The following is an 8,207-nucleotide window of genomic DNA, read 5'->3' on the forward strand; positions in this document are numbered from 1 at the left end:
ACAAAAACCATGCGCAAATATAAAACGACGAAATTTGTGCAAATGGAAATTTTAACATACACGGCTCAAAAACACTTCGCAATATTCATTTTTAAAGTAGCGCAACAAATGAAACATGTATTTTAATTGTATAAAAAAGGCATTAATTGCATAAAAATTCACTATTTATTTTCCACAGTGCTGGTAATTCACGGTATAAGTCGAAAAACTCGCACAGAAGCGTTTATTTTCCATTGTATTTATAAAATATATATTTTAATTGCAAGACCAGCTCAACTCATTGCAGGACTGCACAATATTCATTTTTCAACTAGCGCAACAAATGAAACATGTGTTCTAATTGTATAAAAAAATTATTATTTATTATTGAATTTGTGTGAATTCCTGTTACAAGCTAGAGATGGTCCTTGCGCCTTCGATATTAACATTTTTAAGCAATAATTACTGACGCTATATTATCAGGAACCCCAGGTAAACTGTGTAAGATTTACCACACACGAAGAAAAAAGCATGTGCAATATTTGCAGACATGTGTAAATATCAAAATCGTTTTGATTTTAGCGCAGTTCTTTGCGCAAATAGCGCAACCAGTGCACACACCGGGCAAATCCTTGTGCAAATTGGTAATTGGCACAAGGATACTTGAGCCGTGTAATTGGCGTATAACAGCACAGAACATATCACGATCTGCAAAATACTGTGTACCAACATCACCAATTGGTAGTTTAGATAACACAACCTTGGCGCCTTACTTAGCTACTTTATTGTACAGAATGCGCCATTCAGCATCAACAATTTTCTGATACACTAGAACATTATCAACATGTACTTCAGCATTAATTAATTTTAATTTTTTTTTTTTGTGACTTTGGGTCCATCAAAGGAAAGTACAGGGTCCATAACCATTTTAGAAAATAAATGTTTTTGTTGATGAATAAGTATGGAGGACTGTGGCAGCACATTTTTCCAATAAAGCACTTGTTCCTTTGATTGGCGCTTCGGCATGTACAGCCATGTCAAATTTTGGTCATGCATAATTATAATGCTTTACGTATAGCTTTAATGATTATAGGTGTGTGCACGCCTTCCTCAACATATGGCTTAACTTCTTTTAAGATTTCACCTGCTTAAAGTACTACTGAAGTGGTGCCATCGCCGACCTGATAAGAAAAAACTTGTATTCTATACTTTCTAATATAACAAAAAACTTACCTCAGCATCTTGAGATTTGGCGATGTCGACTAAAGTTTTACGGCGGGATGCACAATATCCAATAGTTTCATAATGGTTGCACCATCATTTCAAATTGTGACCTTACCACTGTAATCAACAATATGCTGGTCCATACTGCGTGGACCCAATGCAGTGCCTACAGCGTCCACAATTATTTGCGAGGCATTGAAGTTGGATATGAGTTGGGATTTACCTTGAGAGCTATCAGTACCCAAACATTTTTTGGTCAAAAACTCATATGTACCCAATACAAGTTCAGGACGTTCATAATTATCGACACGCTGTCCGGTGTGGCCCAAATGTTGGAAATATTCAGTTGGCACTGTTGAGAAAAAATATGGATCAATGAACACAAGTAAAAGTGAAAGATTTGTTTTACCATCTGTTGTTACTTTACACATAATACATTGGAAACGACGACCAGCATCTACAAATTACATATTAGCCTTGCAACGATTACATCATATTGGTCCCAATTCACCAAAATTTACCATGGGTGGCTCATATTCACTCTCAACCGAGCGTGCCATTGGTGAGATGATAATTGTAAAGGACAAAGCTGTTGTTTTTCATAAATCAGCTGTTGCAGGTATGCAATACAAAAAGGACCTGCAAACGAGAAAGATCAATGTAATTGCCGAACAAAACATTAATTTCAAATATCAATACCTAACGTAACATGGCGAGGAGTTACCCTGATCTTGTCCCACATATTTTGTGTTTTGAGCTACATAATGGTCCAAGTGGAGGTCATCTGGGGATCACGAACACGCTCGAGAAGATTAAGCAGAGATTTTATTGGGTTGGTTGCCGTCAGTCGGTCACTGAGTGGATTGCGAACTGTGAGGTTTGCAGCAGAGCGAAATGGCCCAAAACCCGAAGTCATTGCCAGATGAAGCAACCCTGCAAAAATGCTCCACGTCATCTGACTAGTCATTTTACCATAATTGTGCGGTCACGCCCCTTGTTAAATTTTAGTCACGTTTGCATTAGCGAGAGTAGATTTTTTTACAATTTTTTCCAATTTCGTACCTATTTATGTGATTGTGCATTCCGCTCCCACTTATAGGATGTGTATAGCACTGTTCTGCTCACACACGACACAATGCACCTCAAATGGCGGTCAAATTTTCGGCCATTTTACTCTACATTTTCGAGTCATCTGACAATCAATTTAGCTGCGGTTTTACCATTTATAAAACCGCCATTTAAATTGAAATTTACCTCTCGATTTACGTTACCTGGAGCAGCCACATGAATAATATATCTACCAAAAAAGTCATTCAAGGTTCGAATCGAGCTCAAGGCCAGAACAATAATTTTTTTTTCTAATGATAATTATTGTTATTTTTTAATTTTTCTAAATTTTAAAAGTTGTATTTTGTTTTTGGAATAGTAAGTAGAAAATTTTTCAGACAACCTGCCATAGCTGCGCAGATAGATCCATTTCGAAGGGTGCTAAGCCTTCATCATCAGTACGCTTTAGGCATGCTGCGCTAACCATTAATTTTGCTACTTCTATTCCTTTTAACCAACTATATTTATTCAGTGTTGCGCCATCTGGTGCAAATCACTGATAATGCTGGATTTTTGTTTATTGTCAATTACTTTGTTTGATATTCCCAAGTGCTCATGGTTTATTAACAATTGTTTTTGTTTTTATCGGCCTATTGATAAATCATTCAAGGTTCGAATCGAGCTCAAGGCCAGAACAATAATTTTTTTTCTAATGATAATTATTGTTATTTTTTAATTTTTCTAAATTTGAAAAATTGTATTTTGTTTTTGGAATAGTAAGTAGAAAATTTTTCAGACAACCTGCCATAGCTGCGCAGATAGATCCATTTCGAAGGGTGCTAAGCCTTCATCATCAGTACGCTTTAGGCATGCTGCGCTAACCATTTAGCTATACAGCGGTGGTTTGTTTGACTGGCAAATTTTGCTACTTCTATTCCTTTTAACCAACTATATTTATTCAGTGTTGCGCCATCTGGTGCAAATCACTGATAATGCTGGATTTTTGTTTATTGTTAATTACTTTGTTTGACATTCCCAAGTGCTCATGGTTTATTAACAATTGTTTTTGTTTTTATCGGCCTATTGATAAATCATTCAAGGTTCGAATCGAGCTCAAGGCCAGAACAATAATTTTTTTTCTAATGAGAATTATTGTTATTTTTTAATTTTTCTAAATTTGAAAAATTGTATTTTGTTTTTGTGATAGTAAGTAGACAATTTTTCAGACAACCTGCCATAGCTGCGCAGATAGATCCATTTCGAAGGGTGCTAAGCCTTCATCATCAGTAAGCTTTAGGCATGCTGCGCTAACCATTTAGCTATACAGCGGTGGTTTGTTTGACTGGCAAATTTTGCTACTTCTATTCCTTTTAACCAACTATATTTATTCAGTGTTGCGCCATCTGGTGCAAATCACTGATAATGCTGGATTTTTGTTTATTGTCAATTACTTTGTTTGACATTCCCAAGTGCTCATGGTTTATTAACAATTGTTTTTGTTTTTATCGGCCTATTGATAAATCATTCAAGGTTCGAATCGAGCTCAAGGCCAGAACAATAATTTTTTTTTTTTTCTAATGATAATTATTGTTATTTTTTAATTTTTCTAAATTTGAAAAATTGTATTTTGTTTTTGGAATAGTAAGTAGAAAATTTTTCAGACAACCTGCCATAGCTGCGCCTTGAGCTCGATTCGAACCTTGAATGATTTATCAATAGGCCGATAAAAACAAAAACAATTGTCTACCAAAAAAGGTTAATTTTCAATATTTATTTTTAATTATAATAACCAAACATAACATATAATATAAATATTTATTTAAAACATATCATTAGATTTAGTAATTCTTTTCCAAATAAAGAATATTATATATGAGGCGCCTAGATGCAAAACCAGATATTTTAAAATAATATTTAAATTTCGACAATATTGCATCGCCTAGCACATTCTAAAGACCCGTATTGAAAATTCATAACAATTTTCATTCATAACAAATTTAAAAATTTTTTGTGCTTTTCTAAGTTTTACATATCATGGATTCATCTGGTTTTGCATTTTGGAGCCTCATATATACATGAAATTGCAACTTAAATTAATACAGTTGATATAAAGGAAAGTAAGTACTTTAATAATAAATAAACTCTTTTAATTGGTTTTTGTTTTCCAATTGAAATATTTTCCTGTGCAAGCACATCGCTAAACTGTGTTGGCAAAAGATATGATTATACTGTCTTCGATAGATAGTCGGACGAGCCGCCACTCGGCGAAGTAGAGATGACCGTTGTGTCGGTGGCAGCAGTTACAACAGCAGTTTCTAACTTTGCACCATCCGTACAGTGTGATGAATGCTTCACTGCCTTTTCCAATTGCTTGGCGCCAGCAATTTTTGCTGTTTGTAAAGCTTTAGATGTAAAGCAAATATATAGATGGGTTAAAGTGGTTTTCGTATGTTATTCAACAACTCACCCTATACCATCATCACAGCCTTCTCATCGATTTTGAATATGTGTACTGTTTCAGTATTCAGACCCAGTTCGTTTGGTGCAATATTTTCGATTTGATGAATATGTATACTATCCGTTAGGCAGACAATTCGGTGCGTTCGATTCATTCATATACTGTGGGTATTTGAGCCGTAGACGCAATGGCAGATATTTTGATTCTTTTTGAAGTGTAACATTTGTAAACAGTTGGGTTTCTCTGCTGTCACCATCACCACTAAGAGCTATTGAAGAAACGCTCGACCAAGATAATATGTTGCGATTTACGCGCATAGATTTCTTCCACCTTGTCACAGTTATTGATGGAGAAAATGCGAAAGCCATATTTACCATCCAATACGGAAATGGACTGTAGAGGAAGAAACATTTTATAAATTTTAATAAAATCAAAAAATTATAGTTGTGCTAAAATGGGGTAAAGTATTGTATGTTAAAGTATAGCGAAGTCTCAGCGGCTTTGTCCTGGTGAAAATTGAGTTTGAATAGGTTTTATTCTTCATTCTTAGAAACATGTACGAAGGTACCTGGTAAGATATTAAAAATCCTCAACACTTTTTTGCAATAACTTAAAAAAAACTCATATTCAAACTTCTGTTTAACTTCTACATATCAATAGCTACCTTTACCACCAGGAGTCACTATTGCTTCTACGCCTATGGTATTGTTTCCTACATCGATGAGCTTTGTAATAAAATAAACAGCTATCTCCCCAATCTCTCCAGTTTTGTCGCCTCGCGAAACCTGATATTGTCACCAACCAAATCATCGGTGACCTTATTTAAAACATGGCTGCGCCAAATGTCGACCATATGACATTACCCTACCGACTGCTTACACCCTAAAATCTTGGGTGTGACTTTCGATCAGGATCTACATTTTGGAGAGCATGCACTAACAATTGTAACGAAAATCCAGAGCTGTAACAAATATTTAATATAATTCGATAAATCGGCAGTACTTGGGGTAAATATAAACAGACGTTTGCATGGTACGCGTCTCGGATATGGTCGCCAAGTCTAAAGGTTACTCTCTGGAAGAAAATACAGGCTGCCTTCTTATGTCCTCGGAACACCACCTGCGCATTGAAGCGCGAAAACTCCCAATAAGGGAAAGAAATGAAATGCTAACCAAACAGTTTCTGTTGAATACCCAGAAACCTGGGCATCCCAACAGACATCTGATTGATGAGCCAACACCTCCTAGGGACTTAAGCAGTCATCTCCGAAAGCATTTTGAGAACTCAGCAGAAAGGACCCAGTCCCAGAGCCGCGAGGCAGGGCAGTCGCATAGACAAGACAAGTAGACCCAAAGCTGTAAGACAGATGTGCCCCAATAGCGAGGTAGCAACTACCTCGAAGGCTGCGAGTCAGAGGGAAGTTCCAACTACGGAAGTAAGAGATAAGCCAAAGGGAGATAACGCTATGACTCCGACTTTATCGGAGGTGCACGCCGGCTTTTCCCGAGAAGATGAGTGATTCGATGGGTGCATAAGACTGAATCATGTACCGCACTCTTGGAGAACTGCTCGTGTAGCTTTCCTACCAAAGGCGGGGAAGATCGGTCACGTGTATCCCAAAGATTATAGACCCAGTAGCTTAACATCATTTCTGCTCAAAACCGTTGAGAGGCTGATAGATGTGTACATAAAGTCCAACGTGGATTAAAAGCTGCTCTCCACAACACAACAGGTGTACACCAAAGGCAAGTCAGTAGACACCGCATTGCACAGGGTGGTAATAAGCATAGAAAAAGTCCTGGAATATAAGGAATATGCTCTAGAAGTATTCTTAAATATTACCGGGGCTTTCAACAGTGTTTCTAATGGGTGATTATGGATGGTCTTAATTACGTTTAAGTACATCCAGCCTTACCCAGATGGATCGACTGCATGTTAAACTGCAGTAAGACTACATCGCAATGGGGATTGTACGCAGCCACGAAATTAGAGGTCAGGGGCACTCCGCAGGGAGGGGTGCTATCACCTCTGCTGTGGACGCTGGTCACTAACCAACTGCTCAGGGGATTCTACGCGGGATCCGCAAAACTTAACGTTTACGCAGATGACGTTGCAGATGGCCTTGTTTACAAAGAGGTACATGGTCCCAAATTGGACCAGGCCTAAGTTAGGTGGGGTGACCCTTCGGGAGAAACCTTGCACAAAATATCTAGGAATCATCCTAGACAGTAAGCTGTTATGGAAGCTCAACGTGGAGGAGAGGATGAGGAAGGCTTCAGCGGCACTGTATGCATGTAAAAGAATGCGAAAGAAACGGCATATACGATCAGAAGGCCTTCGAAGACGATGCCTCAAAACTAACAACCAAAAGCAATAATTATCATTTCACTAACACAAATTTTATAGTTTTTTTTCGGGAGTTGGGCACAATCTTTTCATTATATTACTTAACAATTTAAGGGCTTCATTAGACATTTTTTTTTCAATTTGTGTTTTGACTTACCAGTAACAACAGAATCATGTTTAATTGTACGCCGCACAATCATTATAGCATCATGTAACGAAGCTCAGTTTCTTCCAAAAATTGTTCGGCACCGACACGTAAAACCAATGTACATGTTCTAATATTAACGCAACCTTTGAATAATTATAAACTATGAAAATAAAATCAATGTTAAACCCACTTTCAAACCTTGGAACATGTTGAAACGTTCACCACCAACTTGACGTTCTTCGAAGTAATCACATTGACCCAAAACACTTGAATTAAGCTGTAGTCATAACAGCACCACCACAAGCTTTCATTGTACATTTCAAATCTTCTTCTGGCACACTAACAGCACAGAACATATCACGATCTGCAAAATACTGTGTACCAACATCACCAATTGGTAGTTTAGATAACACAACCTTGGCGCCTTACTTAGCTAGTTTATTGTACAGAATGCGCCATACAGTTCACCATTCAGTTCAGTAATTCACCAAAATTTACCATGGGTGGCTCATATTCACTCTCAACCGAGCGTGCCATTGGTGAGATGGTAATTGTAAAGGTCAAAGCTGTTGTTTTTCATAAATCAGCTGTTGCAGGTATGCAATACAAAAAGGACCTGCAAACGAGAAAGATCAATGTAATTGCCGAACAAAACATTAATTTCAAATATCAATCCCTAACGTAACGTGGCGAGGAGTTACCCTGATCTTGTCCCACATATTTTGTGTTCACGAAGGGTGGTAATGAACCCTGTTCATTAGTAATAAAAGTACCACCAGCGCTATTTAGATTTTCAATGATAACGCTTATCGGATTTGGCATCTGATTGGGATCTAAACGGCGTTGGGCTACTGTTGCGGCTGTTGATATATACCAGTAACAGGTACAGGTGGTTGCTAAAGAAAATAATACAAAAATAATAATCAGTAATATTTGCAATATATTAGTTGTATTAGCATACATTATAACCAGGACGTCCTGGTATTGGGGGTTGACCCGCCATGG

At 37.3% G+C, this 8,207-nt stretch overlaps 1 long non-coding RNA gene and 1 pseudogene across 1 annotated transcript; both read right to left on the minus strand.

Moving 5' to 3' along the window:
* Positions 1–846: 846 nt before the first annotated feature.
* LOC137241705 (T-complex protein 1 subunit eta-like) lies at positions 847–1,454 on the minus strand (annotated as a pseudogene).
* A 2,846-nt stretch (positions 1,455–4,300) lies between these two features.
* Positions 4,301–7,765, minus strand: LOC137242423 (uncharacterized). The gene is made up of 4 exons (XR_010950236.1): positions 7,401–7,765; positions 7,212–7,345; positions 4,718–5,101; positions 4,301–4,652 (listed from the first exon to the last, which is right to left on the minus strand). It is a non-coding gene; the product is annotated as an uncharacterized lncRNA (long non-coding RNA).
* Between the last annotated feature and the right edge of the window lie 442 nt (positions 7,766–8,207).

Source organism: Eurosta solidaginis, chromosome 2 (assembly GCF_040869045.1).
Source record: "Eurosta solidaginis isolate ZX-2024a chromosome 2, ASM4086904v1, whole genome shotgun sequence".
Classification (NCBI taxonomy): domain Eukaryota; kingdom Metazoa; phylum Arthropoda; class Insecta; order Diptera; family Tephritidae; genus Eurosta; species Eurosta solidaginis.